We start from the raw sequence: 17,984 nt of genomic DNA, 5'->3' as shown, positions 1-17,984 counted from the left end.
CGCAACCCAGCCAAGGTGTGCGCACCAAGGTGCACGCGAGGTGCGCACCCGGGGCAAACCGGGGTCCGACTTCGTGCACGCCGCACCTTGGAGCACACATCGGGGCGCTCCCGGGTTCGCACCGGCGTTGCGCACCGTGGTGGGCACCTCGGAGCACACCAAGGTGGGCAGCGAGGTGCGCACCTTTGATGCGATGCCTTCACTAATTTCCATAAAAGGCAAAAAAAAAACGAGATTTTAAAATTTCCGTTTTGAAAGATAGTGAGAAAAAGGGAATGCTGGTGCCATCTTGAGCCCGCCCTGGTGCGCAGCCCAGCCAAGGTTTGCGCACCAAGGTGCCCACCCTGGCGAAGGTGCGCGCCCGGGCAATTAACCCAACTTCCAACTTCGCGCGCGCCAGGGTGGGAGCGCACCCAACAACCGGGCCTGGGAAGAGCCAATGCGAGAAACCCCACCAAACTCTCTGACAAAAAAAGAGGGGGCGCTCCAGTAACCCCGCTTCGGAGCGCACCCTGGGCAAACCCAGCCAAGGTGCCCACCCCGGCCAAGGTGCAGGCGAGGTGCGCACCCGGGGCAAACCGGGCTCCGACAACGTGCACGCCGCACCTTGGAGCACACTTCGTAGCGCTCCCGGGTGCGCACCTCAGAGCACACCAAGGTGGGCAGCGAGGTGCGCACCTTTGATGCGCTGCCTTCACTAATTTCCAGAAAAGGCAAAAAAAAAAGGAGATTTTAAAATTTCCGTTTTGAAAGATAGTGAAAAAAACGGAACGCGCGTGCCATCTTGAGCCCGCCCTGGTGCGCAGCCCAGGTAAGGTGCCACCCTGGCAAAGGTGCGCACCCGGGCAATTAACCCTACTTCCGACTTCGTGCGCGCCAGGGTGGCAACCGGGCCTCGGAAGAGCCAATGCGAGAAACCCCACCAAACGCTCCGACAAAAAAAGAGGCGGCGCTCCAATAACCCCGCTTCGGAGCGCAGCCGGGGCAAACCAAGCCAAGGTGCCCACCCCGACGAAGGTGCACGCGAGGTGCGCACCCGGGGCAAACCGGGCTCCGACAACGTGCACGCAGCACCTTGGAGCACACTTCGAAGCACTCCCGGGTGCCCACCGGCGTTGCGCACCGTGGTGGGCAGCGAGGTGCGCACCTTTGATGCGCTGCCTTCACTAATTTCCAGAAAAAGGCAAAAAAAAATGAGATTTTAAAATTTCCGTTTTGAAAGATAGTGAAAAAAAAGGAACGCGGGTGCCATCTTGAGCCCGCCCTGGTGCGCAGCCCAGGCAAGGCATGCGCACCAAGGTGCCCACCCGAGGTGCACACCCGGGGCAAACCGGGCTCCGACTTCGTGCAGGCCGCACCTTGGAGCACACTTCGGAGCGCTCCTTGGTGCGCACCATGGTGCCCACCAGGGCGCACCCGAGGCAAACCGGGCTCCGACTTCGTGCACGCCGCACCTTGGAGCACACATCGGAGCGCTCCCAGGTTCGCACCAGCGTTGCGCACCTTTGATGCGCTGCCTTCACTAATTTCCAGAAAAGGCAAAAAAAAACGATATTTTAAAATTTCCGTTCTGAAAGATAGTGAAAAAAACGGAACGCGGGTGCCATCTTGAGCCCTTCCTGATGCGCAGCCCAGGCAAGTTGTGCGCACCAAGGTGCCCACCCTGGCGGAGGTGCGCGCCCGGGGCAAACCGGGCTCCGACTTCGTGCACTGCATGGTGCCCACCAAGGCGCGCAACCCAGCCAAGGTGCCCACCGCAGCGAAGGTGCACGCGAGGTGCGCACCCGAGGTGCACACCCGGGGCAAACCGGGCTCCGACTTCGTGCACGCCGCACCTTGGAGCACACTTCAGAGCGCTCCTTGGTACGCACCAGGGCGCGCAACCCAGCCAAGGTGCTCACCCCGGCGAAGGTGCACGCGAGGTGCGCACCCGGGGCAAACCGGGCTCGGACTTCGTGCACGCCGCACCTTGGAGCACACATCGGAGCGCTCCCGGGTTCGCACCAGCATTGCGCACCTTTGATGCGCTGCCTTCACTAATTTCCAGAAAAGGCAAAAAAAAGAAAAAAATGAGATTTTAAAATTTCCGTTTTGAAAGATAGTGAAAAAAACGGAACGCGGGTGCCATCTTGAGCCCGCCCTGGTGTGCAGCCCAGGCAAGTTGTGCGCACCAAGGCACCCACCCTGGCCAAGGTGGGTCACGGGGTGGGTCCTAGGGTGGGTAACGGGGTGGGTACTAAGGTGCGTGCCAAGGTGGGTCATAGGGTGGGTGCCAAGGTGGGCACCAGGGTGGGTGTGCACCAACCCTAGCCAGGGTAGGTCACGGGGTGGTTGTCGGGGTGGGCGTCAAGGAGCCAAGGTGGGTGGCAAGTAGCCAAGTTGCGTGCCAAGGTGGGTGTCGGGGTGGGTGCCAAGGATCCAAGGTGGGTGCCAAGGAACCAAGGTGGGTGTCTGGGTGGGTGCCGAGGTGGGAGCCAGGGTGGGTCCCAAGGTGAGTGCAAAGGTGGGTGCCAGGGTCAAGGTGAGTGCCAATGTGGGTTCCAAGGTGCCAGGGTCAGGGTGAGTGCCAATGTGGGTTCAAAGGTGCTAAGTTGGGTGCGAGGTTGGGTGCGAGGGTGGGTGGGTGCCAAGGTGTGCTAGGTGGAAGCCCGGGTGGGTCGGCATCCCATGGGTGTCGAGTTGGGTGCCTGATGGGTGCTTCTTGTCAAGTTTTAGTCGTCGGGACTCATTTCGAGCCTTAGAGGTCGTTTCTTGTCCGGTTGCCCTGTCTTCGACCTGGGAACCCAATTTTGGTCCTCGGGTCCCATTTTTTTTTGTCTCGCATCCCACTTTTGGCCTGTGGCCTTTTCGGGGTCGATTCTCGTTTTGGGCATCAGAGCATGTTTCTTCTCCTAAAACCCAATATTTGTTTATTAAGTCTCGGAACACATTTTTGTTCTCGTGGACCCATCATGGGTCTTGGAACGCATTTGTGGTCCTTGGGTCCCATTTTGCATCCCGAAACTTGTGTTTTGGTGCTTGATCCCTATTTTGGGTGCCCACCTTGCACCAAGTGCGCACCCGGGGCAAACCGAGCGCCTTGGTGCACCGGGGCAAGATCGAGCGTGCACCCGAGGCGCCCCGAACATGCACCAAGGTGCACTCGGCCCACATGTGAGCGCAGGTCGTTGCGCCCGAGGTGGTGTGTGGGCACCGCGTTGCAGACGGGACACTGCACGCACACGACGCCCCCTCCAGGTGCACGCACGTAGGCCGGGCCGGGTGCACACCCGACGCCCTAGCAAGGTGCGCGCACCCGGGCAGGGCTCACACTTGGCGAACGGGGCGCACTTCGCGAGGGAGGGTGTGCACCTCGACGGGGGTGGGTGGCCGGGGTGGATTCGCACGTGGGTCGCGGTTTGCTAAGTACACACTGCGACAAGCTCATAACGGGTGCGATCATACCAGCGTTAGTGCACCGGATCCCATCAGAACTCCGCAGTTAAGCGCGCTTGGGCCGGAGTAGTACTGGGATGGGTGACCTCCCGGGAAGTCCCGGTGTTGCACCCTTTTTTAGTTTTTCGCCGGGCGTCGCAATGCTATTTGAATAAACCTTTTGCCCGTTTGCGTTCTCGTCGGGGCCGGGCCGGGCCGGGGTGCGCTGCCCGCACTACCGCGCGCGCGGGGGCGACACCGAGCGCGCACCCGAGGCGCCCCGAGCACACAGGCCACGGTGCAACCCGGGCGTTGTGCGCGCACCCCGGTGCGCCCGAGGTGCTGCGCGCACACCCAGGTGAAATCGGTGTGCACCTCGGCCAGTGCGCGCTCGGTCGAGTCGCGCACGTTGGCCAAGGTGCACGGTGATGTTTCTTACTCTAAGGTTCCGCACCAGACGCCCGGGACAGGTGAGCGAAGCTGGGCGGGGCCGGGTGCGCGGCCGGGGCAGGTGCACGCAGCTGGAGAGAGCTTTGGAGCACACTTCGGAGCGCACCAATGATGCGCTCCATTCAAAAGTTTCCTGAAAAGGCAAAAAAAGTTGAGATTATAGAATTTCCCACTTGAGAGATTGTAAAAAAAAAAAATTTAAAATGAAGGAAACGCGGGTGCCAAGGTGTGCGCAGCCCAGCCAAGGTGTGCGCACCAAGGCGCCCACCCTGGCGAAGGTGCACGCAAGGTGCGCACCCGAGGCAAACCGGACAATTAACCCAACTTTCGACTTCGCGCGCACCTTGGAGCGCACTTCGGAGCGCTCCTTGGTGCGCACCAATCTTGGGCACCTCGGAGTGCACCATGGCGCCCACCAAGGTGCGCACCCGGGGCAAACCGAGCTCCGACTTCGTGCGCACCTTGGAGCGCACGAAAGGTGCGCACCATGGCGCCCACCAAGGTGCGCAGCCCAGCCAAGGCGTGCGCATCAAGGTGCGCACCCTGGCGAAGGTGCGCACCCGGGGCAAACCGAGCTCCGACTTCGTGCGCACCTTGGAGCGCACAAAAGGTGCGCAACCCAGCCAAGGTGTGCGCACCCCGGTCAAACCGAGCTCCGAATCGTGCGCACCAGAGGTGCACGCCATCGTGCGCACCTTGGAGCACACTTCGGAGCCCTCCTTGGTGCGCGCCGATGTTGCGCACCTCGGAGCGCACCCGGGGAAAACAATGCAATTAACCCGACTTTCGACTTCGTGGGCACCTCGGAGCGCTCTCGGGTTCGCACCTCGGAGCACACCGAGGTGCGCACCTTTGATGCGCTGCCTTCACCAATTTCCAGAAAAGGCAAGAAAACATTGAGAAGGTGTGCGCACCGAGGTGCCCACCCTGGCGAAGGTGCACGCGAGGTGCGCACCCGGGGCAAACCGGGCTCCGACTTCGTGCACGCCGCACCTTGGAGCACACTTCGGAGCGCTCCTTGGTGCGCACCAGGGCGCGCAACCCAGCCGAGGTGCCCACCCCGGCGAAGGTGCACGCGAGGTGCGCACCCGGGGCAAACCGGGCTCCGACTTCGTGCACGCCATGGTGCCCACCGCGGCGAAGGTGCACGCGAGGTGCGCACCCGGGGCAAACCGGGCTCCGACTTCGTGCACGCCGCACCTTGGAGCACACTTCGGAGCGCTCCTTGGTGCGCACCATGGTGCCCACCAGGGCGCGCAACCCCGCCGAAGGTGCACGCGAGGTGCGCACCCGGGGCAAACCGGGCTCCGACTTCGTGCACGCCGCACCTTGGAGCACACTTCGGAGCGCTCCTTGGTGCGCACCATGGTGCCCACCAGGGCGCGCAACCCCGCCGAAGGTGCACGCGAGGTGCGCACCCGGGGCAAACCGGGCTCCGACTTCGTGCACGCCATGGTGCGCACCGCGGCGAAGGTGCGCACCCGGGGCAAACCGGGCTCCGACTTCGTGCACGCCGCACCTTGGAGCACACTTCGGAGCGCTCCTTGGTGCGCACCAGGGCGCGCAACCCAGCCGAGGTGCCCACCCCGGCGAAGGTGCACGCGAGGTGCGTACCCGGGGCAAACCGGGCTCCGACTTCGTGCACGCCGCACCTTGGAGCACACTTCGGAGCGCTCCTTGGTGCGCACCATGGTGCCCACCAGGCCGCGCAACCCAGCCAAGGTGTGCGCACCAAGGTGCACGCGAGGTGCGCACCCGGGGCAAACCGGGGTCCGACTTCGTGCACGCCGCACCTTGGAGCACACATCGGGGCGCTCCCGGGTTCGCACCGGCGTTGCGCACCGTGGTGGGCACCTCGGAGCACACCAAGGTGGGCAGCGAGGTGCGCACCTTTGATGCGATGCCTTCACTAATTTCCATAAAAGGCAAAAAAAAAACGAGATTTTAAAATTTCCGTTTTGAAAGATAGTGAGAAAAAGGGAATGCTGGTGCCATCTTGAGCCCGCCCTGGTGCGCAGCCCAGCCAAGGTGTGCGCACCAAGGTGCCCACCCTGGCGAAGGTGCGCGCCCGGGCAATTAACCCAACTTCCAACTTCGCGCGCGCCAGGGTGGGAGCGCACCCAACAACCGGGCCTGGGAAGAGCCAATGCGAGAAACCCCACCAAACGCTCTGACAAAAAAAGAGGGGGCGCTCCAGTAACCCCGCTTCGGAGCGCACCCTGGGCAAACCCAGCCAAGGTGCCCACCCCGGCCAAGGTGCAGGCGAGGTGCGCACCCGGGGCAAACCGGGCTCCGACAACGTGCACGCCGCACCTTGGAGCACACTTCGTAGCGCTCCCGGGTGCGCACCTCAGAGCACACCAAGGTGGGCAGCGAGGTGCGCACCTTTGATGCGCTGCCTTCACTAATTTCCAGAAAAGGCAAAAAAAAAAGGAGATTTTAAAATTTCCGTTTTGAAAGATAGTGAAAAAAACGGAACGCGCGTGCCATCTTGAGCCCGCCCTGGTGCGCAGCCCAGGTAAGGTGCCCACCCTGGCAAAGGTGCGCACCCGGGCAATTAACCCTACTTCCGACTTCGTGCGCGCCAGGGTGGCAACCGGGCCTCGGAAGAGCCAATGCGAGAAACCCCACCAAACGCTCCGACAAAAAAAGAGGCGGCGCTCCAATAACCCCGCTTCGGAGCGCAGCCGGGGCAAACCCAGCCAAGGTGCCCACCCCGACGAAGGTGCACGCGAGGTGCGCACCCGGGGCAAACCGGGCTCCGACAACGTGCACGCAGCACCTTGGAGCACACTTCGAAGCACTCCCGGGTGCCCACCGGCGTTGCGCACCGTGGTGGGCAGCGAGGTGCGCACCTTTGATGCGCTGCCTTCACTAATTTCCAGAAAAAGGCAAAAAAAAATGAGATTTTAAAATTTCCGTTTTGAAAGATAGTGAAAAAAAAGGAACGCGGGTGCCATCTTGAGCCCGCCCTGGTGCGCAGCCCAGGCAAGGCATGCGCACCAAGGTGCCCACCCGAGGTGCACACCCGGGGCAAACCGGGCTCCGACTTCGTGCAGGCCGCACCTTGGAGCACACTTCGGAGCGCTCCTTGGTGCGCACCATGGTGCCCACCAGGGCGCGCAACCCAGCCAAGGTCTGCACACTAAGGTGCCCACCCCGGCGAAGGTGCACGCGAGGTGCGCACCCGGGGCAAACCGGGCTCCGACTTCGTGCACGCCATGGTGCCCACCGCGGCGAAGGTGCACGCGAGGTGCGCACCCGGGGCAAACCGGGCTCCGACTTCGTGCACGCCGCACCTTGGAGCACACTTCGGAGCGCTCCTTGGTGCGCACCATGGTGCCCACCAGGGCGCGCAACCCAGCCAAGGTGTGCGCACCAAGGTGCACGCGAGGTGCGCACCCGGGGCAAACCGGGGTCCGACTTCGTGCACGCCGCACCTTGGAGCACACATCGGAGCGCTCCCAGGTTCGCACCAGCGTTGCGCACCTTTGATGCGCTGCCTTCACTAATTTCCAGAAAAGGCAAAAAAAAACGATATTTTAAAATTTCCGTTCTGAAAGATAGTGAAAAAAACGGAACGCGGGTGCCATCTTGAGCCCTTCCTGGTGCGCAGCCCAGGCAAGTTGTGCGCACCAAGGTGCCCACCCTGGCGGAGGTGCGCGCCCGGGGCAAACCGGGCTCCGACTTCGTGCACTGCATGGTGCCCACCAAGGCGCGCAACCCAGCCAAGGTGCCCACCGCAGCGAAGGTGCACGCGAGGTGCACACCCGGGGCAAACCGGGCTCCGACTTCGTGCACGCCGCACCTTGGAGCACACTTCAGAGCGCTCCTTGGTGCGCACCAGGGCGCGCAACCCAGCCGAGGTGCCCACCCCGGCGAAGGTGCACGCGAGGTGCGCACCCGGGGCAAACCGGGCTCCGACTTCGTGCACGCCATGGTGCCCACCGCGGCGAAGGTGCGCACCCGGGGCAAACCGGGCTCCGACTTCGTGCACGCCGCACCTTGGAGCACACTTCGGAGCGCTCCTTGGTGCGCACCATGGTGCCCACCAGGCCGCGCAACCCAGCCAAGGTGTGCGCACCAAGGTGCACGCGAGGTGCGCACCCGGGGCAAACCGGGGTCCGACTTCGTGCACGCCGCACCTTGGAGCACACATCGGGGCGCTCCCGGGTTCGCACCGGCGTTGCGCACCGTGGTGGGCACCTCGGAGCACACCAAGGTGGGCAGCGAGGTGCGCACCTTTGATGCGATGCCTTCACTAATTTCCATAAAAGGCAAAAAAAAAACGAGATTTTAAAATTTCCGTTTTGAAAGATAGTGAGAAAAAGGGAATGCTGGTGCCATCTTGAGCCCGCCCTGGTGCGCAGCCCAGCCAAGGTTTGCGCACCAAGGTGCCCACCCTGGCGAAGGTGCGCGCCCGGGCAATTAACCCAACTTCCAACTTCGCGCGCGCCAGGGTGGGAGCGCACCCAACAACCGGGCCTGGGAAGAGCCAATGCGAGAAACCCCACCAAACTCTCTGACAAAAAAAGAGGGGGCGCTCCAGTAACCCCGCTTCGGAGCGCACCCTGGGCAAACCCAGCCAAGGTGCCCACCCCGGCCAAGGTGCAGGCGAGGTGCGCACCCGGGGCAAACCGGGCTCCGACAACGTGCACGCCGCACCTTGGAGCACACTTCGTAGCGCTCCCGGGTGCGCACCTCAGAGCACACCAAGGTGGGCAGCGAGGTGCGCACCTTTGATGCGCTGCCTTCACTAATTTCCAGAAAAGGCAAAAAAAAAAGGAGATTTTAAAATTTCCGTTTTGAAAGATAGTGAAAAAAACGGAACGCGCGTGCCATCTTGAGCCCGCCCTGGTGCGCAGCCCAGGTAAGGTGCCACCCTGGCAAAGGTGCGCACCCGGGCAATTAACCCTACTTCCGACTTCGTGCGCGCCAGGGTGGCAACCGGGCCTCGGAAGAGCCAATGCGAGAAACCCCACCAAACGCTCCGACAAAAAAAGAGGCGGCGCTCCAATAACCCCGCTTCGGAGCGCAGCCGGGGCAAACCAAGCCAAGGTGCCCACCCCGACGAAGGTGCACGCGAGGTGCGCACCCGGGGCAAACCGGGCTCCGACAACGTGCACGCAGCACCTTGGAGCACACTTCGAAGCACTCCCGGGTGCCCACCGGCGTTGCGCACCGTGGTGGGCAGCGAGGTGCGCACCTTTGATGCGCTGCCTTCACTAATTTCCAGAAAAAGGCAAAAAAAAATGAGATTTTAAAATTTCCGTTTTGAAAGATAGTGAAAAAAAAGGAACGCGGGTGCCATCTTGAGCCCGCCCTGGTGCGCAGCCCAGGCAAGGCATGCGCACCAAGGTGCCCACCCGAGGTGCACACCCGGGGCAAACCGGGCTCCGACTTCGTGCAGGCCGCACCTTGGAGCACACTTCGGAGCGCTCCTTGGTGCGCACCATGGTGCCCACCAGGGCGCACCCGAGGCAAACCGGGCTCCGACTTCGTGCACGCCGCACCTTGGAGCACACATCGGAGCGCTCCCAGGTTCGCACCAGCGTTGCGCACCTTTGATGCGCTGCCTTCACTAATTTCCAGAAAAGGCAAAAAAAAACGATATTTTAAAATTTCCGTTCTGAAAGATAGTGAAAAAAACGGAACGCGGGTGCCATCTTGAGCCCTTCCTGATGCGCAGCCCAGGCAAGTTGTGCGCACCAAGGTGCCCACCCTGGCGGAGGTGCGCGCCCGGGGCAAACCGGGCTCCGACTTCGTGCACTGCATGGTGCCCACCAAGGCGCGCAACCCAGCCAAGGTGCCCACCGCAGCGAAGGTGCACGCGAGGTGCGCACCCGAGGTGCACACCCGGGGCAAACCGGGCTCCGACTTCGTGCACGCCGCACCTTGGAGCACACTTCAGAGCGCTCCTTGGTACGCACTAGGGCGCGCAACCCAGCCAAGGTGCTCACCCCGGCGAAGGTGCACGCGAGGTGCGCACCCGGGGCAAACCGGGCTCGGACTTCGTGCACGCCGCACCTTGGAGCACACATCGGAGCGCTCCCGGGTTCGCACCAGCATTGCGCACCTTTGATGCGCTGCCTTCACTAATTTCCAGAAAAGGCAAAAAAAAGAAAAAAATGAGATTTTAAAATTTCCGTTTTGAAAGATAGTGAAAAAAACGGAACGCGGGTGCCATCTTGAGCCCGCCCTGGTGTGCAGCCCAGGCAAGTTGTGCGCACCAAGGCACCCACCCTGGCCAAGGTGGGTCACGGGGTGGGTCCTAGGGTGGGTAACGGGGTGGGTACTAAGGTGCGTGCCAAGGTGGGTCATAGGGTGGGTGCCAAGGTGGGCACCAGGGTGGGTGTGCACCAACCCTAGCCAGGGTAGGTCACGGGGTGGTTGTCGGGGTGGGCGTCAAGGAGCCAAGGTGGGTGGCAAGTAGCCAAGTTGCGTGCCAAGGTGGGTGTCGGGGTGGGTGCCAAGGATCCAAGGTGGGTGCCAAGGAACCAAGGTGGGTGTCTGGGTGGGTGCCGAGGTGGGAGCCAGGGTGGGTCCCAAGGTGAGTGCAAAGGTGGGTGCCAGGGTCAAGGTGAGTGCCAATGTGGGTTCCAAGGTGCCAGGGTCAGGGTGAGTGCCAATGTGGGTTCAAAGGTGCTAAGTTGGGTGCGAGGTTGGGTGCGAGGGTGGGTGGGTGCCAAGGTGTGCTAGGTGGAAGCCCGGGTGGGTCGGCATCCCATGGGTGTCGAGTTGGGTGCCTGATGGGTGCTTCTTGTCAAGTTTTAGTCGTCGGGACTCATTTCGAGCCTTAGAGGTCGTTTCTTGTCCGGTTGCCCTGTCTTCGACCTGGGAACCCAATTTTGGTCCTCGGGTCCCATTTTTTTTTGTCTCGCATCCCACTTTTGGCCTGTGGCCTTTTCGGGGTCGATTCTCGTTTTGGGCATCAGAGCATGTTTCTTCTCCTAAAACCCAATATTTGTTTATTAAGTCTCGGAACACATTTTTGTTCTCGTGGACCCATCATGGGTCTTGGAACGCATTTGTGGTCCTTGGGTCCCATTTTGCATCCCGAAACTTGTGTTTTGGTGCTTGATCCCTATTTTGGGTGCCCACCTTGCACCAAGTGCGCACCCGGGGCAAACCGAGCGCCTTGGTGCACCGGGGCAAGATCGAGCGTGCACCCGAGGCGCCCCGAACATGCACCAAGGTGCACTCGGCCCACATGTGAGCGCAGGTCGTTGCGCCCGAGGTGGTGTGTGGGCACCGCGTTGCAGACGGGACACTGCACGCACACGACGCCCCCTCCAGGTGCACGCACGTAGGCCGGGCCGGGTGCACACCCGACGCCCTAGCAAGGTGCGCGCACCCGAGCAGGGCTCACACTTGGCGAACGGGGCGCACTTCGCGAGGGAGGGTGTGCACCTCGACGGGGGTGGGTGGCCGGGGTGGATTCGCACGTGGGTCGCGGTTTGCTAAGTACACACTGCGACAAGCTCATAACGGGTGCGATCATACCAGCGTTAGTGCACCGGATCCCATCAGAACTCCGCAGTTAAGCGCGCTTGGGCCGGAGTAGTACTGGGATGGGTGACCTCCCGGGAAGTCCCGGTGTTGCACCCTTTTTTAGTTTTTCGCCGGGCGTCGCAATGCTATTTGAATAAACCTTTTGCCCGTTTGCGTTCTCGTCGGGGCCGGGCCGGGCCGGGGTGCGCTGCCCGCACTACCGCGCGCGCGGGGGCGACACCGAGCGCGCACCCGAGGCGCCCCGAGCACACAGGCCACGGTGCAACCCGGGCGTTGTGCGCGCACCCCGGTGCGCCCGAGGTGCTGCGCGCGCACCCAGGTGAAATCGGTGTGCACCTCGGCCAGTGCGCGCTCGGTCGAGTCGCGCACGTTGGCCAAGGTGCACGGTGATGTTTCTTACTCTAAGGTTCCGCACCAGACGCCCGGGACAGGTGAGCGAAGCTGGGCGGGGCCGGGTGCGCGGCCGGGGCAGGTGCACGCAGCTGGAGAGAGCTTTGGAGCACACTTCGGAGCGCACCAATGATGCGCTCCATTCAAAAGTTTCCTGAAAAGGCAAAAAAAGTTGAGATTATAGAATTTCCCACTTGAGAGATTGTAAAAAAAAAAAATTTAAAATGAAGGAAACGCGGGTGCCAAGGTGTGCGCAGCCCAGCCAAGGTGTGCGCACCAAGGCGCCCACCCTGGCGAAGGTGCACGCAAGGTGCGCACCCGAGGCAAACCGGACAATTAACCCAACTTTCGACTTCGCGCGCACCTTGGAGCGCACTTCGGAGCGCTCCTTGGTGCGCACCAATCTTGGGCACCTCGGAGTGCACCATGGCGCCCACCAAGGTGCGCACCCGGGGCAAACCGAGCTCCGACTTCGTGCGCACCTTGGAGCGCACGAAAGGTGCGCACCATGGCGCCCACCAAGGTGCGCAGCCCAGCCAAGGCGTGCGCATCAAGGTGCGCACCCTGGCGAAGGTGCGCACCCGGGGCAAACCGAGCTCCGACTTCGTGCGCACCTTGGAGCGCACAAAAGGTGCGCAACCCAGCCAAGGTGTGCGCACCCCGGTCAAACCGAGCTCCGAATCGTGCGCACCAGAGGTGCACGCCATCGTGCGCACCTTGGAGCACACTTCGGAGCCCTCCTTGGTGCGCGCCGATGTTGCGCACCTCGGAGCGCACCCGGGGAAAACAATGCAATTAACCCGACTTTCGACTTCGTGGGCACCTCGGAGCGCTCTCGGGTTCGCACCTCGGAGCACACCGAGGTGCGCACCTTTGATGCGCTGCCTTCACCAATTTCCAGAAAAGGCAAGAAAACATTGAGAAGGTGTGCGCACCGAGGTGCCCACCCTGGCGAAGGTGCACGCGAGGTGCGCACCCGGGGCAAACCGGGCTCCGACTTCGTGCACGCCGCACCTTGGAGCACACTTCGGAGCGCTCCTTGGTGCGCACCAGGGCGCGCAACCCAGCCGAGGTGCCCACCCCGGCGAAGGTGCACGCGAGGTGCGCACCCGGGGCAAACCGGGCTCCGACTTCGTGCACGCCATGGTGCCCACCGCGGCGAAGGTGCACGCGAGGTGCGCACCCGGGGCAAACCGGGCTCCGACTTCGTGCACGCCGCACCTTGGAGCACACTTCGGAGCGCTCCTTGGTGCGCACCATGGTGCCCACCAGGGCGCGCAACCCCGCCGAAGGTGCACGCGAGGTGCGCACCCGGGGCAAACCGGGCTCCGACTTCGTGCACGCCGCACCTTGGAGCACACTTCGGAGCGCTCCTTGGTGCGCACCATGGTGCCCACCAGGGCGCGCAACCCCGCCGAAGGTGCACGCGAGGTGCGCACCCGGGGCAAACCGGGCTCCGACTTCGTGCACGCCATGGTGCGCACCGCGGCGAAGGTGCGCACCCGGGGCAAACCGGGCTCCGACTTCGTGCACGCCGCACCTTGGAGCACACTTCGGAGCGCTCCTTGGTGCGCACCAGGGCGCGCAACCCAGCCGAGGTGCCCACCCCGGCGAAGGTGCACGCGAGGTGCGTACCCGGGGCAAACCGGGCTCCGACTTCGTGCACGCCGCACCTTGGAGCACACTTCGGAGCGCTCCTTGGTGCGCACCATGGTGCCCACCAGGCCGCGCAACCCAGCCAAGGTGTGCGCACCAAGGTGCACGCGAGGTGCGCACCCGGGGCAAACCGGGGTCCGACTTCGTGCACGCCGCACCTTGGAGCACACATCGGGGCGCTCCCGGGTTCGCACCGGCGTTGCGCACCGTGGTGGGCACCTCGGAGCACACCAAGGTGGGCAGCGAGGTGCGCACCTTTGATGCGATGCCTTCACTAATTTCCATAAAAGGCAAAAAAAAAACGAGATTTTAAAATTTCCGTTTTGAAAGATAGTGAGAAAAAGGGAATGCTGGTGCCATCTTGAGCCCGCCCTGGTGCGCAGCCCAGCCAAGGTGTGCGCACCAAGGTGCCCACCCTGGCGAAGGTGCGCGCCCGGGCAATTAACCCAACTTCCAACTTCGCGCGCGCCAGGGTGGGAGCGCACCCAACAACCGGGCCTGGGAAGAGCCAATGCGAGAAACCCCACCAAACGCTCTGACAAAAAAAGAGGGGGCGCTCCAGTAACCCCGCTTCGGAGCGCACCCTGGGCAAACCCAGCCAAGGTGCCCACCCCGGCCAAGGTGCAGGCGAGGTGCGCACCCGGGGCAAACCGGGCTCCGACAACGTGCACGCCGCACCTTGGAGCACACTTCGTAGCGCTCCCGGGTGCGCACCTCAGAGCACACCAAGGTGGGCAGCGAGGTGCGCACCTTTGATGCGCTGCCTTCACTAATTTCCAGAAAAGGCAAAAAAAAAAGGAGATTTTAAAATTTCCGTTTTGAAAGATAGTGAAAAAAACGGAACGCGCGTGCCATCTTGAGCCCGCCCTGGTGCGCAGCCCAGGTAAGGTGCCCACCCTGGCAAAGGTGCGCACCCGGGCAATTAACCCTACTTCCGACTTCGTGCGCGCCAGGGTGGCAACCGGGCCTCGGAAGAGCCAATGCGAGAAACCCCACCAAACGCTCCGACAAAAAAAGAGGCGGCGCTCCAATAACCCCGCTTCGGAGCGCAGCCGGGGCAAACCCAGCCAAGGTGCCCACCCCGACGAAGGTGCACGCGAGGTGCGCACCCGGGGCAAACCGGGCTCCGACAACGTGCACGCAGCACCTTGGAGCACACTTCGAAGCACTCCCGGGTGCCCACCGGCGTTGCGCACCGTGGTGGGCAGCGAGGTGCGCACCTTTGATGCGCTGCCTTCACTAATTTCCAGAAAAAGGCAAAAAAAAATGAGATTTTAAAATTTCCGTTTTGAAAGATAGTGAAAAAAAAGGAACGCGGGTGCCATCTTGAGCCCGCCCTGGTGCGCAGCCCAGGCAAGGCATGCGCACCAAGGTGCCCACCCGAGGTGCACACCCGGGGCAAACCGGGCTCCGACTTCGTGCAGGCCGCACCTTGGAGCACACTTCGGAGCGCTCCTTGGTGCGCACCATGGTGCCCACCAGGGCGCGCAACCCAGCCAAGGTCTGCACACCAAGGTGCCCACCCCGGCGAAGGTGCACGCGAGGTGCGCACCCGGGGCAAACCGGGCTCCGACTTCGTGCACGCCATGGTGCCCACCGCGGCGAAGGTGCACGCGAGGTGCGCACCCGGGGCAAACCGGGCTCCGACTTCGTGCACGCCGCACCTTGGAGCACACTTCGGAGCGCTCCTTGGTGCGCACCATGGTGCCCACCAGGGCGCGCAACCCAGCCAAGGTGTGCGCACCAAGGTGCACGCGAGGTGCGCACCCGGGGCAAACCGGGGTCCGACTTCGTGCACGCCGCACCTTGGAGCACACATCGGAGCGCTCCCAGGTTCGCACCAGCGTTGCGCACCTTTGATGCGCTGCCTTCACTAATTTCCAGAAAAGGCAAAAAAAAACGATATTTTAAAATTTCCGTTCTGAAAGATAGTGAAAAAAACGGAACGCGGGTGCCATCTTGAGCCCTTCCTGGTGCGCAGCCCAGGCAAGTTGTGCGCACCAAGGTGCCCACCCTGGCGGAGGTGCGCGCCCGGGGCAAACCGGGCTCCGACTTCGTGCACTGCATGGTGCCCACCAAGGCGCGCAACCCAGCCAAGGTGCCCACCGCAGCGAAGGTGCACGCGAGGTGCACACCCGGGGCAAACCGGGCTCCGACTTCGTGCACGCCGCACCTTGGAGCACACTTCAGAGCGCTCCTTGGTGCGCACCAGGGCGCGCAACCCAGCCGAGGTGCCCACCCCGGCGAAGGTGCACGCGAGGTGCGCACCCGGGGCAAACCGGGCTCCGACTTCGTGCACGCCATGGTGCCCACCGCGGCGAAGGTGCGCACCCGGGGCAAACCGGGCTCCGACTTCGTGCACGCCGCACCTTGGAGCACACTTCGGAGCGCTCCTTGGTGCGCACCATGGTGCCCACCAGGCCGCGCAACCCAGCCAAGGTGTGCGCACCAAGGTGCACGCGAGGTGCGCACCCGGGGCAAACCGGGGTCCGACTTCGTGCACGCCGCACCTTGGAGCACACATCGGGGCGCTCCCGGGTTCGCACCGGCGTTGCGCACCGTGGTGGGCACCTCGGAGCACACCAAGGTGGGCAGCGAGGTGCGCACCTTTGATGCGATGCCTTCACTAATTTCCATAAAAGGCAAAAAAAAAACGAGATTTTAAAATTTCCGTTTTGAAAGATAGTGAGAAAAAGGGAATGCTGGTGCCATCTTGAGCCCGCCCTGGTGCGCAGCCCAGCCAAGGTTTGCGCACCAAGGTGCCCACCCTGGCGAAGGTGCGCGCCCGGGCAATTAACCCAACTTCCAACTTCGCGCGCGCCAGGGTGGGAGCGCACCCAACAACCGGGCCTGGGAAGAGCCAATGCGAGAAACCCCACCAAACTCTCTGACAAAAAAAGAGGGGGCGCTCCAGTAACCCCGCTTCGGAGCGCACCCTGGGCAAACCCAGCCAAGGTGCCCACCCCGGCCAAGGTGCAGGCGAGGTGCGCACCCGGGGCAAACCGGGCTCCGACAACGTGCACGCCGCACCTTGGAGCACACTTCGTAGCGCTCCCGGGTGCGCACCTCAGAGCACACCAAGGTGGGCAGCGAGGTGCGCACCTTTGATGCGCTGCCTTCACTAATTTCCAGAAAAGGCAAAAAAAAAAGGAGATTTTAAAATTTCCGTTTTGAAAGATAGTGAAAAAAACGGAACGCGCGTGCCATCTTGAGCCCGCCCTGGTGCGCAGCCCAGGTAAGGTGCCACCCTGGCAAAGGTGCGCACCCGGGCAATTAACCCTACTTCCGACTTCGTGCGCGCCAGGGTGGCAACCGGGCCTCGGAAGAGCCAATGCGAGAAACCCCACCAAACGCTCCGACAAAAAAAGAGGCGGCGCTCCAATAACCCCGCTTCGGAGCGCAGCCGGGGCAAACCAAGCCAAGGTGCCCACCCCGACGAAGGTGCACGCGAGGTGCGCACCCGGGGCAAACCGGGCTCCGACAACGTGCACGCAGCACCTTGGAGCACACTTCGAAGCACTCCCGGGTGCCCACCGGCGTTGCGCACCGTGGTGGGCAGCGAGGTGCGCACCTTTGATGCGCTGCCTTCACTAATTTCCAGAAAAAGGCAAAAAAAAATGAGATTTTAAAATTTCCGTTTTGAAAGATAGTGAAAAAAAAGGAACGCGGGTGCCATCTTGAGCCCGCCCTGGTGCGCAGCCCAGGCAAGGCATGCGCACCAAGGTGCCCACCCGAGGTGCACACCCGGGGCAAACCGGGCTCCGACTTCGTGCAGGCCGCACCTTGGAGCACACTTCGGAGCGCTCCTTGGTGCGCACCATGGTGCCCACCAGGGCGCACCCGAGGCAAACCGGGCTCCGACTTCGTGCACGCCGCACCTTGGAGCACACATCGGAGCGCTCCCAGGTTCGCACCAGCGTTGCGCACCTTTGATGCGCTGCCTTCACTAATTTCCAGAAAAGGCAAAAAAAAACGATATTTTAAAATTTCCGTTCTGAAAGATAGTGAAAAAAACGGAACGCGGGTGCCATCTTGAGCCCTTCCTGATGCGCAGCCCAGGCAAGTTGTGCGCACCAAGGTGCCCACCCTGGCGGAGGTGCGCGCCCGGGGCAAACCGGGCTCCGACTTCGTGCACTGCATGGTGCCCACCAAGGCGCGCAACCCAGCCAAGGTGCCCACCGCAGCGAAGGTGCACGCGAGGTGCGCACCCGAGGTGCACACCCGGGGCAAACCGGGCTCCGACTTCGTGCACGCCGCACCTTGGAGCACACTTCAGAGCGCTCCTTGGTACGCACCAGGGCGCGCAACCCAGCCAAGGTGCTCACCCCGGCGAAGGTGCACGCGAGGTGCGCACCCGGGGCAAACCGGGCTCGGACTTCGTGCACGCCGCACCTTGGAGCACACATCGGAGCGCTCCCGGGTTCGCACCAGCATTGCGCACCTTTGATGCGCTGCCTTCACTAATTTCCAGAAAAGGCAAAAAAAAGAAAAAAATGAGATTTTAAAATTTCCGTTTTGAAAGATAGTGAAAAAAACGGAACGCGGGTGCCATCTTGAGCCCG

General features: G+C 62.5%; 2 non-coding genes across 2 annotated transcripts; both read left to right on the top strand.

Moving 5' to 3' along the window:
• The first annotated feature begins 3,430 nt into the window (after positions 1-3,430).
• On the top strand, positions 3,431-3,549 carry LOC131871430 (5S ribosomal RNA). The gene has a single exon (XR_009369650.1). It is a non-coding gene; the product is annotated as a 5S ribosomal RNA (ribosomal RNA).
• Positions 3,550-11,353: 7,804 nt separating this feature from the next.
• On the top strand, positions 11,354-11,472 carry LOC131871429 (5S ribosomal RNA). Its single transcript, XR_009369649.1, has one exon. It is a non-coding gene; the product is annotated as a 5S ribosomal RNA (ribosomal RNA).
• Positions 11,473-17,984: the final 6,512 nt, after the last annotated feature.

This window comes from Cryptomeria japonica, unplaced genomic scaffold, assembly GCF_030272615.1.
Source record: "Cryptomeria japonica unplaced genomic scaffold, Sugi_1.0 HiC_scaffold_409, whole genome shotgun sequence".
In the NCBI taxonomy this organism is placed as follows: Eukaryota; Viridiplantae; Streptophyta; class Pinopsida; order Cupressales; family Cupressaceae; genus Cryptomeria; species Cryptomeria japonica.
Note: the sequence above shows the minus strand (reverse complement) of the source record. Positions and strands in the feature narration are given on the sequence as shown.